Raw genomic sequence first — 18392 nt, forward strand, 5'->3', positions numbered from 1 at the left:
GGCCTCAATCCCAGGACCCTGGGATCTCGACCTGAGCCAAAGGCAGATGCTTAATGACTGAGCCACCCAGGTGCCACTGTCCAGGCTTTTAAATGTTTTGCCTTTCTTTACCTGTGATTAGCATAGGAAATATCTCCCAAATGCCTCACAAGTTCTTTGATACTCCCAGATTGTGCTTGGATGCTGGATCATTCTTTTTTTTTTTTTTTTTAAGATTTTTTTTATTTATTCGACAGAGAGAGACACAGCAAGAGAGGGAACACAAGCAGGGGGAGTGAGAGAGGGAGAAGCAGGCTTCCTGCGGAGCAGGGAGCCCAACGCGGGGCTCGATCCCAGGACCCTGGGATCATGACCTGAGCCGAAGGCAGACGCTTGACGACTGAGCCACCCAGGCGCCCCGATGCTGGATCATTCTTTTTCTATTTACACGCTTTCCTTATCCATGTTTAAGACATTCCTTATCTGACAAGGTGGGATCATGGTATGTGGGAACTTTCTCTACCAGAGAAGTATTTTTTTTCATCTAGGATATTTTTATGGTATCCATTTGGGATATAGTTGGATGGTTACAACTGGGGTTCTTTTCCTTCTCGCATTTACGATACAGGATTTATGAAATTTGGTGTATATTGGGGAAGGCATGTTTTATAAGCTGCAACCTTGCTATCAGGATGTTATAAGTGCCCAGAGTCCTCTGGGCACTTTTTAGTGCTAATAGGTAAGTGTATTGGTCTGCTCAGGCTGCCATAGTGGAATACCACAGAATAGGTGTCTTAAACAACAAAAATGTACTTTCTTATAGTTCTGGGGGCTGGAAGACCAAGGTCAAGGTGCTTGGTCTCTGCTGAGGCCCTTTCTTTCTGGCTTGTAGAGAGCCATCTTCTTGCTACGACTTTGTTACAGGACCTTTCCTCTGTATGCATACTCACTGGTATCTCTTCTTCTAAGGACACCAGTCGTATTGGATTAGGTCTTTCCCTGATGACCTCATTTAACCTCATTTATCTCCTTAAAGGCCTTATCTCTAAATATTGTCACACTGAGGATTAGTGCTCTGACTTACAAATTTTGGGTCCATAATAGCAGGTGATGTATGTTACAAGCTGTGTGGAGCCCGTGAGAAGGAAGGACCACTAGATAAGATCCTTGAGAAAAATCACTGGAAGTCTTACTCTTCCTTAGCTCCTGGCTCCCCAGTTTCCTCTGGGTTTCAGTTGTACCTTGGAGGTATCGTAGGTTCAGTTCCAGGTCACCACAGTAAAACGAATATTGCAATACAGTGAGTCAAATAAATTTTTTGGTTTCTCAGTGCATATAAAAGTTGTTTACATTATACTGTAGTCTGTTAAGTGTGCAATAGCATTATGTCTAAAAAACAATGTGCATACCTTAATTAAAAATACTTTGTTGCTATAAAATGCAAACCAGTAAGCCATAATCACTGATCACAGATCACCATAACAAATATAAATAACAATGAAAAAGTTTGAAATAGTTCGTGAATTACTGACATGTGACACAGACACGAAGGGAGCAAATGCTGTGGGAAAATGGTGCCAATAGACTTGTTTGATTCAGGATTGCCACAGACCTTCAATTTATAAAAAATGCAGTATCTGCAAGGTACAGTAAAGTGAAGCACAATAAAATGGGAGGCATGTCTATATTAGTTTTGTGTTGGGAGGGATTAGGAATGAGTGAAGAAGGGCTTGGAAAAGATGTTGCCATGGAGATGGGCTTAATCTATATAAACATCAGAGGCTTCTGGTTTCTGTCAAAGGGTGAAGCAACATGTGTTGTTGGCTCCCTGACAAAAAACAATCTGGAAGAAGCCAAAGAAACAAGAGGGAGGCATGGTTTCCAGAATCTAATGATAATTACTATGAAACGACAACCACAAAGCATAAGAAACTCTAAGGAGACAGAAAGTCGTCTTTTTTCCCTGGGTGGACGGTGGCCACTTGGACCCTGGCAGGAAGAGGAAGCATTGGGAGACTAGATTGCTTTTCACGTGCAATGCCTTTAGACAGTCCTTGCCTGCCCTATCATGACAGAAATAAGTAGCAACAGTCCAGCCATGAAATATCAGGGCAGTGCCAAGCTCTGGACTGAGTGAGGAAGTGATGGAAGCTTAAGTGACCAGCCACAGACAAGCCTTCACTCCCTCACGACTCCCCTGGTGTCTGGGTGTTACAGCCTTGGTGAGCCACCGCCAGGTGAAATCCAGAGAGGTGTTGCCTGAGGGAGGAGCCGCAGTTGGATGCGAGGACCAGGGTTGGTGGTAGTTGTCGCTCTCCACCCTGGGTCTCCACTCTCTCCACTTCTTAAATCAGGGGTCAACTAACTTTCTCTGTGAAGTGCCAGATAGTAAATATTTTAGGCTTTGTGAGCCATCTGGTCTCTCTGCCACTACTTAGCTTTGTCCCTGTAGCGCTAACACAGCCATAAGCAACATGTAAACCAATGGCAGTTTCTGTGCTCCAATAAACTGTATTTATAAAAATGGGCAGTGGGTCCAATTGGGCCCATGGGCCATAGTTTGTTGACTACTGCCTTACATTAATCAGATTGATCACATGAGTAATCGTGTAATTAGACGAGTACATGACCTTTGGCTCCTTACCAACATGCATTACCAAGAAGGGCAGTTGGCATCTCCCAAGATACATGAGTTCACAGGCAAACAATAGACAGAAAGGAATAAGATTTCTATTAAAAAAAAAAAAGACAACTAACACCACCTACCAACTGAAGTAGTGTTATTGATAGAATAGAATTTAAATATGGAAAGTAAGACTATTCAAGGACATAAGGGAAGATACTAGAGAAATAAAAAAGAACAGGAAGTCACAAACAAGAACCAAATAGATGTTAGTATGTAAAATATAATAAAAAACACAATAAATTGTGGCACAGATAAAACTGAAGAACCATCAATGAGTTGGAAGGTCACATTGAGGACTCTAGAAGGCAACAGGAAAGAAGGACAAGATAGAACTTTTTGTTTTTTTAAAGCTAAGAGATAACAGGAGTTTCAGTAGGAAAGAAAAACAGAGAGGTCATATTTGAGGAAATAATAGAGACATTTCCCAGAATTAGGGGAAAAAAAATCTCTAATTGAGAAAGCTTGTAGGGTGACAAACAGAAGAGACTTGAAACTGTTCTGTATAAAACATTTCATGAAAAGGAAGATTCCAGACAGATTAAAGTCCTTAATGTGAAAAAAATAAAACAAACTGTAGAGAAGAGGGGTGCCTCAGTTGGTTGGGCATCTGACTCAGGTCCCAATCTCAGGGTGGTGAGATGGAGCCCTGAGTCAGGCTCGGTGCTGGGTGTGGAGATTACCTAAGATTCTCTTTCTCCCTCTGCCCCTCCCCCACCACCCCGCTCTTGCCCGCACTCTCTAAAACCAAACAAAACAAAACTGTGAAGAAGAAAATGTAGGACAATGATTTTGTAATCTGGGGTGAGTGCTTTTTTTGGATGAAACTAAAGTTCAAAATCATAAATTATAACTCACAGAATTGATAAATCTGAGTTCTCTCAAAACTAAGACTTTAATAGAAAATTTAATATACAGATGACCAATTGGGAGAATAGTTTTATAAGTATTTTTTAACCGTTAGCAGCATAACCCACCTGACAAATGAAATTCCCCTAGGGCTGCTGTTCCTTACTGACTCAAGAGTTCTTAGCAACGCTCTTATCTTTTGATATTTGACACCACTATTGAGCAACTACTCGCATGGTAAGCCCTGGTTTCAGTTCTTAATGGTTTGGGGTTGGGTATTGGTCCTTGTCAAATTTCCTGGCCTAATCTCTCTTCTACTTACTTTCCTTCTTCATCTCTTCATTTGAAAAGGCCAATTAGACACTTAGTGTTCCCTCATTGATTGATCCTGCGTAGGAATATTGAACCAGCAAATTCTAGTGCCTTCCTACACAGAGCATGATATGCAAAGAAATAGCTTTGAGTCTCATGGGAACTTATTGGAGATGCAAAAGATTGAGCTCCACTTCAGTTGTAGTAAATTAGAATCTACATTTTTTCACAAGATCTTCAGGTAATTTGTATGCATATTAAAGTTTAAGAAGCACTGTCATAGATTTGGATGAAGGCCTGATATCCTGTAAGACACAACCACATCTTTTATCATTGAAGCACGTCAGAAATTCAGTGACTTCCATGAAGCTACTGACCTAGTTTGTGGCTGGACCATGACTGGAACCCAGAATATCTGATTCTCATTGAAGGGTAATTTCTAAACCACAGTGTAGTCTGTCATTTCCAGGTTTCACAGAGTTTATCCCTGGTCAGGTTTTCACTTCTCTAATCTGTGCCCGTTTGTCATAAGCCTCAGCTGTTCCTCTCAGCTGTTCTTATTTCTCAGTCCTGTGTTGGTCCGTATGTAGGAGACAGCTGTGTCTTCCTCCTGCCAGTGACCTTCTGGCATTGTGTATTTGCAGTATGTTTTCATGCATGAAGAACAGAGAGTGCACTTGGGCTTTCTACCAATATGCTATGTGCGCCGGGCCCAAATTGCAAGTTTAGGTCTCTAATGCCTTCATAATATTTGTGGAAAGGGCGCCTGGGTGGCCCATTTGGTTGAGCGACTGCCTTTGGCTCAGGTCATGATCCTGGAGTCCCTGGATCGAGTCCCGCATCCGGCTCCCTGCTCAGCAGGGAGTCTGCTTCTCCCTCTGACCTTCCCCTCTCATGTGCTCTCCCTCTCAAATAAATAAATAAAATCTTTAAAAAAAATAGTGTTTGTGGAAATGAGAATACCTTTATAAATTTATAGAATTGGCTCATTCATGACCTCCTTGTCACACTTGATATAGAAGACTTCTGTTTCTCACTTTCTTAAAAAATTATTCTTTGTTGGGGCACCTGGATGGCTCAGTCGGTTAAGCGTCTGTCTTCAGCTCAGGTCATGATCCTGGGATCCTGGGATGGAGCCCCATATCATGCTCCCTGCACAGTGGGGAGTCTGCTTCTCCCTCTCCCTCTGCTCCTCCCCCCCTCCCTCCACTGGCTCATACTCTCTCTCTCTCAAATAAATAAATAAAATCTTAAAAAAAAAATAAAAAATAAAAGTAGCTTCCGTTCACACCTCAGGGTCACACTCTAATATTGGTCCTTGATATCTTCCTACTTTGTTGGCATAAAGAAGCAGAGATGGGAACCAACAAACAAAAATCAGTTGCATTTCTATTCATTAACAATAAACTATCCAAAAAATTAAATAAGTAATAAACTTAATCAAGGAGAAGAGAGACTTGTGCACTGAAAACTATAAATCACTGATGAAAGAAATTAAAGAAGACACAAATAAATGGAAAGACATTTATGTTCATGGATTGGAAGACAATATTGTTGAAGTGTCCATCCTACCCATAGTGATCTATAGATTCAGTGTAATCCCTATCAAAGTCTTAATGGTATTTTTTTTAAGGAAGTAGAAAAAAAAATCCTAAAATTAATATGGAACCACAAAAGACCCCAGGATAGCTAAGCAATCTTGAGAAAGAACAAAGCTGGAAGCTTCACATTTCTTGATTTCAAAATGCATTACAAAGCCACAGTAATCAAAACAGTATGGCATTGGCATAAAAACAGACATATAGACCAATGGAACATGTTAAAAAACAAACTTATACTGGTAAGTTTGAATATTTAATTGGCTTTATCAAGTGATTCGTGTATCAGGCAGCATCACATCTAGCAATCAGAAAAAAACTCCAAGGAGCTGTACAGAATGGAAGGATTTTATAGACAGAAACAGGGTGGGATAATTAGCAAAGGGAAAAGAAAGGATTGTTTCAGGCAAGTTCACTTTCCCTTAAGGGAAGGAGTAGTGGATCTTTTTTTTTTTTTTTTAAAGATTTTATTTATTTATTTGAGAGAGAGAGCATGAGAGCGGGGAGGGTCAGAGGGAGAAGCAGACTCCCTGCTGAGCAGGGAGCCTGATGCGGGATTCGATCCCGGGACTCCGGGATCATGACCTGAGCCGAAGGCAGTCGCTTAACCAACTGAGCCACCCAGGCGCCCAGGAGTAGTGGATCTTATCATGCAGATTACCTCATCTTCCTTTTGGGAATGGAGAGGCCCATGTCACTGATTACCTCTTTGGTGCTGACCAGAAAATTCCTGACTGATCAGTTAAGACTACATTTCTGGAGGAGGTTGAAATTGCAGTTAGGTGAGATATTAAGCCCTAGTTTGGTGATGTGGCCTACGGGACTCCATTTGGGGCCTGTGGTTTTTCTTTTTAACAAACAAAATAGAAAGCCCATAAATAGACCCTGCATATATACTCAACTGACATTTGATAAGGGAGCCACTAATGCAGAATGGGGAAAGGATAGTCTTTTTAGCAAATGATGCTGGGAAAACTGGATATCCACATGCAAAAGAATGAAATTGGATTCACACCATACACAAAAATCATCTCAAAATGAATTAAAGATTTAAACATAAGACCTGAAACTGTAAAGCTGCTGGTGGAAAACATGAGGATACACTTCATGACATGGGGCTGGCAATGATTTCTTGACCATGACACCAAAAGCATAGAAAACAAAGACAAAAATAAACGAGTGGAACTGCATCAAACTGAGAAGCTTCTGCACAGCAAAAGAAAAAAAAAGTTCCTTTCCTTCACTTCCAGCAGAGTGAAAAGGCAGTAAACAGAATGGGAGAGAAATTTGCAAACCATATATCTAATAAGAGATTATATCCAAAATATATAAGGAACTCCTACATTTCAGTAGCAAAAAAGCCCCCAAGTAACTGATCAAAGTGGACAAAAGAACTGAATAAACATTTCTCCAAAGACAACATGAAAATGGCTAATAAGTATATGAAAAGATGCTCACCATTACTATCAGGGAAATGCAAATCAAAACCATAATGAGATATGACCTCACACCTGTTAGAATGGGTATTATAAGAAAACAAAAGTCAGAAACTGTTGGCAAGAATGTGAAGAGGTTGGAACGTGGGGACACCACTGATGGGGTGTAAAATGGTGCAGCCACTCTGGAAAACTGTATGGAAGTCCCTCAAAAAATTAAAAATAGAACTGTTATATGGTCCAGGGATCCCACTTCTGGGTCTATAGCCATAATATTTGAAACCAGAATCTTGAATCAGGATTGCTGCCCTCTGATGGGGTTTAGAGCAAGCACCCAAGAATGTGCCACTTTGGCATGCTGATTATTTTTAGCTGAAGACAATCAAGGTCCAATAGACTCAAGAAGAACTTTTTACCTCCTCTTTAATTGCCTAAAATAATTTAGATAGGTAGCCTGTACCAGGAAGAGAGCTATCACCAAAGATAACTTTCTATTTTTTTTTTTAACATAAGAAAACTTCTCCACCTGGCATGACAAACATTTGTTTACCAAACATTTGCTCTTCCCATTTCCCTGTGAATTGTCTTCCTTCCCCGTGAAGTCACAGACCTTGAAACCCCTTCTTTTTTAACTCAGGGTGGCATGCAAGCCTCATTTGCCTGATTATCAGAGAGCCTCTCTTTGTGCGGCTTCAGTCCGTATGGAATTAAATTTGGTTTTCTTCTGTTAATCTGTCTTATACCAATTTAATTATTAGGCCGGGCAAAAAACTTGGAATAGGAGAAGAGAACATTTTCCTCCCCTAAACTCTCCTGTTCATTGTAGCACATTCACAATTGCCACGATATGGGAATAACTCAAATGTCCACTGATGGATGAGTGGATAAAGAAAAAGGTGCTGTGTACATTCAGTGGAATGTTATTAAGCCTTAAAAATAAAGGAAATTCTGTTATATGTGACAACATGGATGGACTTGAAGTCCATTATGAAATAAGCCAGTTGCAGAAGGACAAATACCGCATGATTCCAGTTATATGAGAAATCAAAAGTAGTCAAATTAATAGAGAGTAGAATGGTGGTTGAAAGGGGCTGAGCACAGTTGATGTTCAAAGGTCTAAAGTTTGAGTTATGTAAGAAAAATAACTCCTAGAGATCTGCCATACAAAGTTGTGCTTATAGATTACAATCCTGTATTGTACACTTAAAATTTTGTTAAGGAGATAGATCTCATGTGAAGTGTTCTTGCTACAATAATAATAAAAAATTACTCTTAAAGTAATGTAATCATGACACAACTTAATATTAATTATCCACTAACATTATTATCTATCAGTCTACCTTTGTTTTCTGAGATTATATCTTAATGGGTCTAATGTACTCTTTCAGGAATACTTTTTAAGTCAGAAGTAGTTTCTATAAACAGCATTTGGCAGTAAAAATTAATATAAAGTTTGTGGAGGGCAATTTAAATTTTAAAAGTGTTCATATTTTCCAAGACTACATAGTTTTAATTCTAGAAATGTGTTCCCTAAAAACACACTAATATTACCCTAAACAATTAAAAGAATTTTAAAATTCAGTATTGTACACCATTGTGATGAGGGAACAGAAGGCAAGCTGAGGACAAAGCAGAAGCTGACACCCCACAACCCGCCCCACCCCCATGGGATACTTATGTGACATTCTTCAGGCACTTCTGGCTGCCCTAAAGGAAAAACTTAACTTATAGAGTCTCCCTCAGTTTACAAATGTCTTAGCAATCTACAAGAACAAAGCATTTCTATCAATAATCTAGCTTCCAGAAGGAAATGTGGATACAATTAAATGTCTTTATAAGTTGCAGCCCATCGACAGATACTTGAAGTGGGCAGAGTGCTATGTTCCTCCAGGAAGTTCCCAACTATCTTCATGTTAATGCTTTACTCGAGGGAAAAACAACCTTAAGTTGACAGTGGCAAGGCCTCCGGTATCCTGTGAGTCTTCTTTAGCATGTGAACGTTCTTTCGGAAACCTCCCTTTTCCTTTACCCGCCCCCCTAACCCCGTAGTATATAGTCAGCCACCCCTCACAACCCCGGGGCAGCAGCTCTTTCTGCCCACGGGTCCTGCCTCCGTGCTTTAATAAACCACCATTTTGCACCAAAGACATCTCAAGAATTCTTCCTTGGTCGTCGGCTCCGGACTCCACCCCATTGAACTTCGCCTGTATCCCAAAACCCCATCATATGGCACCCAAACGTGGGGCTTTGAGTCTTACGTCTGGACTCGGCTTCCGCGGAAAATTGGTGAGTACTTTCTCTCCTCTTCCTTTACTCTTATTTCTGGGGCCCTTCAAGGATTTTTTAAAGATTTTATTTATTTATTTGACAGAGAGACGCAGCCAGAGAGGGAACACAAGCAGGGGGAGTGGGGGAGGGAGAAGCAGGCTTCCCGCTGAGCGGGGAGCCCGATGCGGGTATCGATCCCAGGACCCCGGGATCATGACCTGAGCAGAAGGCAGACGCTTAACGACTGAGCCACCCAGGCGCCCCAAGGAGTACAGTCTTATTGGAACACTTGCATGTCAATTGGTCAGGCTCAAATCCTCCAGCCCGTGGCTACTCTGTGGGGAGGAGAAAGTCTGCCTTTTGGCTGGAAGTTAGTACCCCGGCCAGGATGGTAATAAGACCCAGAAACTGGATGCCCTCTCTTTACTGCTGTCCTTGTACCAAGTCATCTGTCTTGGGCCCAGGACAGCCACCTAAGTCACCAGGACGGCTGCCAATCTTAAGACGCCCATGTGAGGTTTCCTCCTGATTGATCTAATGTGATCCCCTTCACATCCCTGGTCTAGCCGCTTCTGGCCTCGGGACCTCCACTGGGAGCCGACTGAAACCAGTCCCTGATTGAATTAAAACCCAACCGGGGACCGTTTTCTAGGGAAGTTGGCTGTGAAGACCACATGTGTTGGAATGTTGCTTAGATCATGTTGGATTTCTATCTTTACTGTTTTCCGTCAATGTCCTCTAACTACTTAAGGTACAAAATTGGATAATTTCACCCTTGTAAAAGTTTTCTAGTGTTCTCCATGGGTTTAAAATGGCAGGTTCTTTTCTTTTTTAAGATTTTATTTATTTATTTGAGAGAGAGAATTAGAGAGAGCATGAGAGGGGGGAGGGTCCGAGGGAGAAGCAGACTCCCTGCTGAGCAGGGAGCCCAATGCGGGACTCGATCCTGGGACTCCAGGATCATGACCTGAGCCAAAGGCAGTCGCTTAACCAACTGAGCCACCCAGGAGCCCCAAAATGGCAGGTTCTTCAAGGCAAGGTATTTTGGTCCATTCACCGGCACCCATTATAGTCTAGAATGTGATGGGGAAGGGGGGGGCGGGGGAGGGCAGGCCTCCCTCCTACAGGGTCCTTCAACGGCGGCGGTGATCACAGCGATTTTGTTACGGACACCTTGGATCGCTTTGACACCAGGAACCTCTGACATCCTGCGCGTGGGACACCACCTGGGTGGGAGTCGGGAGGGGATTTTCTTTGGTAATGGACCCTCTCTAGTACCCACTGAAGAAGCTCCCGTCCCATGTTAAAGAGGGTGGGAGCTGCTTCAGTTCCCAAGGATTCTCCCTTGGGATGCCTTTTAACCCATTGGAAACAATTCGGATTGCAAAATTGAGGGAAATTCTCATCTCCTGTAACACTGCAGGGCTTCAGTGGGATTTATCAAGTTAGATGTCTTCAGCCGGAAAAGGGCAAATGGACCTGGGGTACCTTCATAGCTCGTACCTGGGCCTTCATTGCTCTACACCAGGACCCCGACCTAAGGGCCTCTTGCAGAATGTGATTGCCCAAATGTGTCTGCTAGTAAACCCCCTCATGACATAATAGATGATAGTTATCTGAATAAGCCTCCTCTGAATAAACCAAGGTTGCTGGAGGTAACACAGGCCCTCCCTAGCAAAGGGGACGCTGACTCTCTCTGTTCCTCCTAACAGATGTGGGGGCTTCTCCCTCACTCATTTCCGGGGTTAATGGCTGTAACTGGAGCCAACTGTGGTTAGTCTCCCTCGGGATGGGGACTTTAAAGAATATTCCCAAGCAGGGAGTCCCAAAACTCCCTTTGTTTCGGGGAAATTCCCTGTCTTCTCTGGCCCGACATGAACTGCCTGTTCCCCCCTTGTTGGTGGGAAAACATGGGGTCCGCTCCTGTTGGAGCTGATGAGCCCTAAACCTGGGAACCCTTTCTCTGCCTTCTGGCAGCACTTTGCCTCTTCTGTCTCCTCCTCCCCCTTCTCCTGTTTCCTGCATCACCTTGGGTGCTGCCTGCAGAATTGGCTTCTGTACCATCTTCAGTGTCTGGCTGAGTCCACAGACTCTGGAGGAGTCCATGGCTTCTCCCTTCACTGTCAAGGAGCAAGAAGAGCACCTCCTGGACCTAACACCACCTACTCCAGATTTCCCCACCAGTGTCTCAGATAAAAAAAATTGACAATTGGGGAGGATCCAGGTGGAACATAATTCAGTATGTAAACTAATTTTGTTGGTTTGATTAAGATAGACATGCCTTTGACGTTTAGTGCTGATAACTTTAAACTTACTCTTGAGGTTTACTGAAGGTCAAACAAATTCCTGTTTTCTCTGTTGCAATTTGTTAGCAAAAAGACAACTAGAATGTTTCATTGTCTCAAAGTTTTTATGGGTATTTTGCTTTCAAAGTCTTTGGTAACCTGAAACTGTATAAAAAAGTTGTTTGGATGATAAATGGAATTAAATTTATTGAACATCTAGGTCTTTTCCAAATAGGATAAAGTGCTAAATCATTAATTACTGGTTGTAGGTTTGTGGTTTTGACTTCCTATTGCAAAAAACTAAGGATATTTAAGTCTGTTGGTAAGCATGTTTTGTGTTTAACTGATTGACAAATTTGCCATCTAAAGATTTCTGGTATAACAGTTCACAATTGGTTACTACTTAGTTTTCACTGGAGACTAAGAGTGCAGAATTCTGCTAAATGTAATTAAGATTGATGGGAAATCTTTGGAAAGGAATTTTAGGTGTGGTCAGGACAGACTAAGATTGAAATGAATGGATTTTAAAGGTACACTGGTATAAGATTGAAATTCTCTCTGTTCAGAAGACAAGGTTTCTTGAATTGTTCATCTTTGGATAAGAAAATGTAAACAAAGGTTTTTTTCTCGTCTGTCCAGAAAACCAGTTTCTATGTTTTGTAATTATCAGGTCTTCGATCACTGGGTTAAAATTTTAGAGGAGTTAAGTTTTGCTAACAACTATAGAAGCCTACATATTTGCCTTTCAAATCTTATTGTCACCTTGGTTAAATAAAAGTAATTGTTTTGTAATGATCTGAAGTCCTATTCAGGCATGTGCTATAACTTTCTGAAGTTTTAATAAACTTCCCAAGATTTAAATTATAATTGAAGTCTCTAACTCATTAGGCCTTTTATTTGGTATGCTGCGTCACTCCGGAAGTACTGTTAAACAAATGATAAGCTTTAGGTTGCATTTGGATAAATGCTATAACTATTCTAGAGGTTATATGCAATTCCTAAAGTTTTAATGTTTTTTATATAAGGTCATCATCACTTGATATTCTGGCTATTGAAGTGTTATGTGTCACAGAAATAACCCGATTTCTTTGCCAGCTATATTGTAAACTCTCATCATCAGATCTTTAACCATATCCATTGTGAGTTTTTGTCATTTATAATTGTTCTTATTCTCATGCAAAATGAGTTTCATCTTCAAGGAGATTCATAAAAAGGACTTTTGGGACAAATACAGGTATTCAATATCTTTAAAAATCCTAAAACTGAGATGGGTAAAAATTTCCAGAACTAACTAAAGCTGCACTCAAACTAAGAAATAGTAACATGGGACTAAATGAACTAAAAAAGATGATGAGAGTTTTGTGACTCTTGCTTGAAACATTCCTCTTTTTCTATTTTTTTTTTTAAAGATTTTATTTATTTATTCATGAGAGACAGAGGAGAGAGAGAGAGAGGGAGAGAGAGAGAGCAGAGGGAGAAGCAGGCTCCCAAAGAGCAGGGAGCCCGATGCGGGACTCGATCCCAGGACCCTGGGATCATGACCTGAGCCGAAGGCAGACGCTTAACCATCTGAGCCACCCAGGCGCCCGAAACATTCCTCTTTTTCTAATGTTTACTCTTCCAGACTAAGGAGACTTTCTCTTAAGATATCAATGACTGGGGCGCCTGGGTGGCTCAGTCGTTCAGCATCTGCCTTCGGCTCAGGTCACGATCCCAGGGTCCTGGGATCGAGCCCCGCATCGGACTCCCTCAGCGGGAAGCCTGCTTCTCCCTCTCCCACTCCCCTGCTTGTGTTCCCCCTCGCGCTGTGTGTCTCTCTGTCAAATAAATGAATAAAATCTTTTAAAAAAAAAGCACATGTGTGTTGAGAGCTGTGATTTAAAAAAAAGATATCAATGACTTACAGAAATGTGATAAAATACTCTAAACAAACTGAAGCATTTAACTTTTCTCTCTACCTGAATCCTCTCATTCAAAAGGTCTCTGTAAGTATTTCTTCCATGGCAATCATAGTCATTTGCATAAGTTCAATAAGAATCTGTTCCTCTTGTAACAGGACACCATTGGAAACATTGGTTATTTTACCAAGGCTTTGACTGGAATGTCATATTTGAGAGAGACATGCATAGACTCAGATGACCAAACAGCTTTAAGGAACTGAGGTTGACTTTATGAAACCTGGAGCCATAAAGCCCCTTGGAACTGTTGGCCTGATACCTTGCTTAGAGTTCCCAGCAGCCTCACCAGGTGAGTAAAGAATATCACTTCCTGGCAGGTGCAGGAACCTCAGGATTCTTTGGGCATCTCCATGAAGAGGAATTGGCCCAAATCTACAGGTATTGCAGGCATGTCTGATGGCAGGTACTTGGCTTGGCTTCTGGCCTGGAGAGGCTTCGAAACATTCAATCTAAAGATTCCTTATAAATGTTCCAGCAAAGCAGATTCTAAAAAGATCTATATGATCAATCACTATTCTTGCTGAGCTTATGTAAATGATTAGGCCAAGTTAATTTGTTTTTTCAAAGTAATCAATTAGTTAATTAATAACAATTAAATAATAACAAATAATTAGTTAATTAATAAATTAATTAATGCATTACTTTGTTTAAAAGTTGATTTGTTTTTTCAAATTAATCCTGATTTGGCTATCTCCAGAAATGAGGGTTAGGGAGGGGAAAAATTGTGTTTCAATAACCCACTTTTGCAGGTGTTAAATCCTAGTTTTGGTTATCGTTAAACGTTTGCTTAAGCTAGACAACTTGAGGTCAATTTCAGAGAAATTGCCACAATAGCTCATAGACAGTCTTTGTGCTTTTTATTCTGGGGGATAATAACAGGATCCCATGGGCGTATGATTATTTGAATAACTGGAAAATGAGATCGATTCACCAACAATTGTATAACTCTTCTAGCACCTTGACCAATTCTATGTGGCCGGGATGATGAAATCATTCCCTAAAAGCCAGAGCATATCCCACTCCATAGGGTTAACTATGGACTTGTGGAGATAATGGAGAACCCCACTTTCTTTATGATTGGATTGGATATTGTACCTGGGGATGCCCTTCTCTCTTGACAAGTCTTCTCCCACTTGCCAGTGATTCCTTGTAATTAAGATATTAATGCTTTACCGCAAACAAAAGGGGCTTCTTGGGGCGCCTGGGTGGCTCAGTCGTTAAGCGTCTGCCTTCTGCTCAGGTCATGATCCCAGAGTCCTGGGATGGAGCCCCGCATCGGGCTCCCTGCTCAGCGGGAAGCCTGCTTCTTCTCCCTCTCCCACTCCCCCTGCTTGTGTTCCCTCTCTCTCTCTCTGTCAAATAAATAAATAAAATCTTAAAAAAAAGGGCTTCTTAATGGTTTCATCTCATAGTTATATTTACCCTAGAAGCCACTGCTATGGATGCACAATTTTAGCTAAGCATACAACAGTGCTCCTGGTAAAAGGAGCCTCCAAGCTCACTTTGGGACAGTCCCTGACTGGAATGACTTCCATATCCGGTTCAAAATGTCTTAGAGACCAAAGGCCACCAATAGATGATGGGAGGCCGACTTATTAAACGCCAGGCAATGCTTATAGATATGCCTGAGATAACACTTAAAACCTGTCAAACTTTAAACCCAGCTACCCTTATGCCTGGACCTGACCATTGTACTTCATAACTGTTCAGAGGTTATTGAGTTGACCAGACTTAAGATGCCCCTATTAAAATTGCGAATGACAACTGGTTTACTGATGCCAATAGTTTCATGGAAAAAGGAGTAAGAAAAGCTGGGTATGCTATAGTCAGTCTAACTCAAGACTGTTGAGGCCAGAGCCCTGTCAGCAAACACGCCTGCCCCAAAGCAGAATTAATAACACCCACCTATGCTTTGCTATTGGCAAAAGCCTTAAAAATATTTATACTGACTTCAAATATGCCTTTCTAGTCTTACATGCCCTTGGAGTAATTTAAAGAAAAGGGGATTATTATCAAGCCATAACTCCCCAATCAAATATGGGCCTGAAATTATTGCATGTTAAAAAAAAAAAAACGGCCCTCCAAAATCGAGTAGCCCTTGAAATCCTGACTGCAGTTCAGGGAGGCCCAGTATTAGATGGTTGGCTCCTGGCTGGGACCCAATGGCTATGCAGCTCTATAACCTGTGGCCATGGCTTCCCCCAGGCTGGATAGGCCACTGTACTCTGGGTTTTGCCTGGATGCACAGATGCATTATTAAAACCTTTACCAACCCAGCTAACCCTTGAAATTTATAAAACCACGGTGGGTATGTTCTGTGTCTCATTGGTATAACCACCTAGCATCCATCCTTGGTACCTCTTTGAGACTGGAGAATGTTGTTTGACACCTGAAAACTCTTTAAGTACATGCTCAAAAGCCCTAAATGAAACCCAAAACAGTATTTCTCTACTAAATAGTGAGATGACTCAAATGCAGAAAGCAGTTCTACAAAATAGAATGGCATTAGATGTTTTAAGTGCTGCACCATGTGGAACTTGTGCCATTATAAAGACAGAATGCTATGTACAGTCCAGATTGCCACAAAAGACTTCTGGGTTTCTACCTGACGTGAATACTCAAATTGGTGCTTTGAATGATCTCTTTCCTTTAGTGATTGCTTTAAACTCCTGGACTGGAAGAAAATTATCAAAAGTCAACTATCAGTGATCTTTTATTCAGATTTCTCTTTCTCATTATAATATTAACCTTATTTTATTTCTGGTGTCTCCCTGCCTAGTGTCAAGACTTCTTCACTGCCATAACTTCCAGCTAACAGATGATCCTTTCCACTCAAGGAGGTTCATCGATGTTGACCACGTTGGATTCAGCTGCCTCCGCCTTTTGTAACTCCCCTATACATTCCCCAACTGACCAATATTGACCCATAGGTAGGGACATCTCTACGCCCCTGTTCAGCAGGAAGACATTACAGAGGATGAGACCTTCCACCTTCAACAGCCTTAAAGATTTAAGAGTCAAATTGTTCAGGGGGGAATGATGAGGGAACAGAAGGCAAGCTGAGGACAAAGCAGAAGCTGACACCCCACAACTCACCCCCCCATGGGATATATATATGACATTCCTCAGGCACTTCTGGCTGCCCTAAAGGAAAAACTAACTTAGAGAGTCTCCCTCAGTTTACAAATGTCCTAGCAATCTATAAGAACAAAGCATTCGATACTATCACCAATAACCTAGCTTCCAGAAGGAAATGTAGATACAGTTAAAGACTTTATAACTTGCAGCCCATCAACAGATACTTGAAGTGGGCAGAGTGTTATGTTCCTCCGGGAAGTTCCCAACTATCTTCATGTGTAATGCCTTACTAGAGGGGTAAACAACCTTAACTTGACAATGGCAAGGCCTCCGGTATCCCGAGTCTTCTTTAGCAAAGAAAGTTTTTTTGGAAACCTCCCTTTTCCCTTACCCCCCCAACCCCATAGTATATAGTCAGTCACTGCTCACAACCCCGGGGCAGCAGCTCTTTCTGCCCACGGGTCCTGACCCCATGCTTTAATAAACCACCATTTTGCACCAAAGACGTCTCAAGAATTCTTTCTTAGTCATCAGCTCCAGACTCCTCCCCATTGAACCTCACCTATATCCCAAAACCCCATCAACTGGAGTTTCAATTTTCTAGTTTGCTTAGTTCTTCCCTTGCTTTAGTACATAAACATTTTGATGTCTTAAGGTTTGCAAGCTCCATTTTCAATAATTGCTATTTTCTAACGCCCTAAAACATGAAACTATTTGGCACTCCATTTGTTAAAAAAGTTTGGTTGAATATTGCTGGTTTATTTCGAACAAAATGCAACCAAAATCTAAAGGTTTTTCAAACAGTATAAAATCAAACTGGTTATAGAAACAAAGGGAATTCCACTAAATTTCGTTATAGTCCCTATTAGCCCATGACGAAAGCAACTGTATTGCTTTTTAATTAAGCATATATGTATACTTTTTAATTAAGAAAAAAGCATGGGGGGCGCCGGGGTGGCTCAGTTGGTTAAGCGACTGCCTTCGGCTCAGGTCATGATCCTGGAGTCCCAGGATCGAGTCCCGCATCGGGCTCCCTGCTCGGCGGGGAGTGTGCTTCTCCCTCTGACCCTCTTCCCTCTTGTGCTCTCTATCTCTCATTCTCTCTCTCTCAAATGAATAAATAAAATCTTAAAAAAAAGAAAAAAGCATGGGGTGGATAAATAACAAAGGGAAGCTTTGAGGAGAAAAAAACGTGACTTGAAAAAAATTGTAGATTTTTTTGTTGAAGTGCTTATTTTTTTTATAGCTTGTGTGCATGCAAATGGGAGGGGCAGAGGGAGAGGGAAAATCTCAAGCGGACTACCTGCTGAGTGCCATGCTGGACCTGGGGCTCCATCTCAGAATGACCTGAGCTGAAATCAAGAGTGGTTAACCAGCTGAGCCACCTGGGCACCCCTGTTGAAATGTTTAGAAAGTAACACTGAACTGAAAAAGATGCATTCTTGGAAAAACTTACTAAGATACATGCATGTATATATAAAAATATTCATTTTATTGATGTTAATTTTCAATATTTAGATCATAGAAGTTATTTGAATGGACAGGGCATAATTTATTTTACATTTTTTATCAAATTACTTTTTGGATATGAGTTTTCAGAGAGAAATACTTTGTTTATAAAAAGTAAATATTTCAAAACATTAAAGATTAGAGAAAAAAGCAGCATGGAAAGGATCCAAGGGAAAGCACACCAGGGGAAAGAAGAATTTGTAAGACCTAGAGCCACAGGCCTTCAGTTAAGGCATCATGCCCCTCTGCCTTGTACCAATAATAGCTTAATGTGGGAATTATAATAGGGGAAGGGCAACTTGTCTTCAGCAGTAGGAGACCCCCGGTCTGTCTGACTGCAGGATACATATATACTTTAGCCATGTATATTTGAAAAAGGGATTCCAAGGATTCTTAAACATTTTAACTTGATTCACTTACCACATCTAAAGCACCAA

The 18392-nt window shown here is 41.3% G+C and overlaps 1 long non-coding RNA gene across 1 annotated transcript; it reads left to right on the forward strand.

Moving 5' to 3' along the window:
- The first annotated feature begins 8722 nt into the window (after window positions 1-8722).
- Window positions 8723-16939, forward strand: LOC141374583 (uncharacterized). Its single transcript, XR_012381596.1, has 3 exons — window positions 8723-9143; window positions 13467-13657; window positions 16148-16939. It is a non-coding gene; the product is annotated as an uncharacterized lncRNA (long non-coding RNA).
- The last annotated feature ends 1453 nt before the right edge of the window (window positions 16940-18392 follow it).

Source organism: Callorhinus ursinus, unplaced genomic scaffold, assembly GCF_003265705.2.
Source record: "Callorhinus ursinus isolate GAN/ISIS: 27379988/994484 unplaced genomic scaffold, GSC_fseal_2.0 scaffold19, whole genome shotgun sequence".
Taxonomy (NCBI): domain Eukaryota; kingdom Metazoa; phylum Chordata; class Mammalia; order Carnivora; family Otariidae; genus Callorhinus; species Callorhinus ursinus.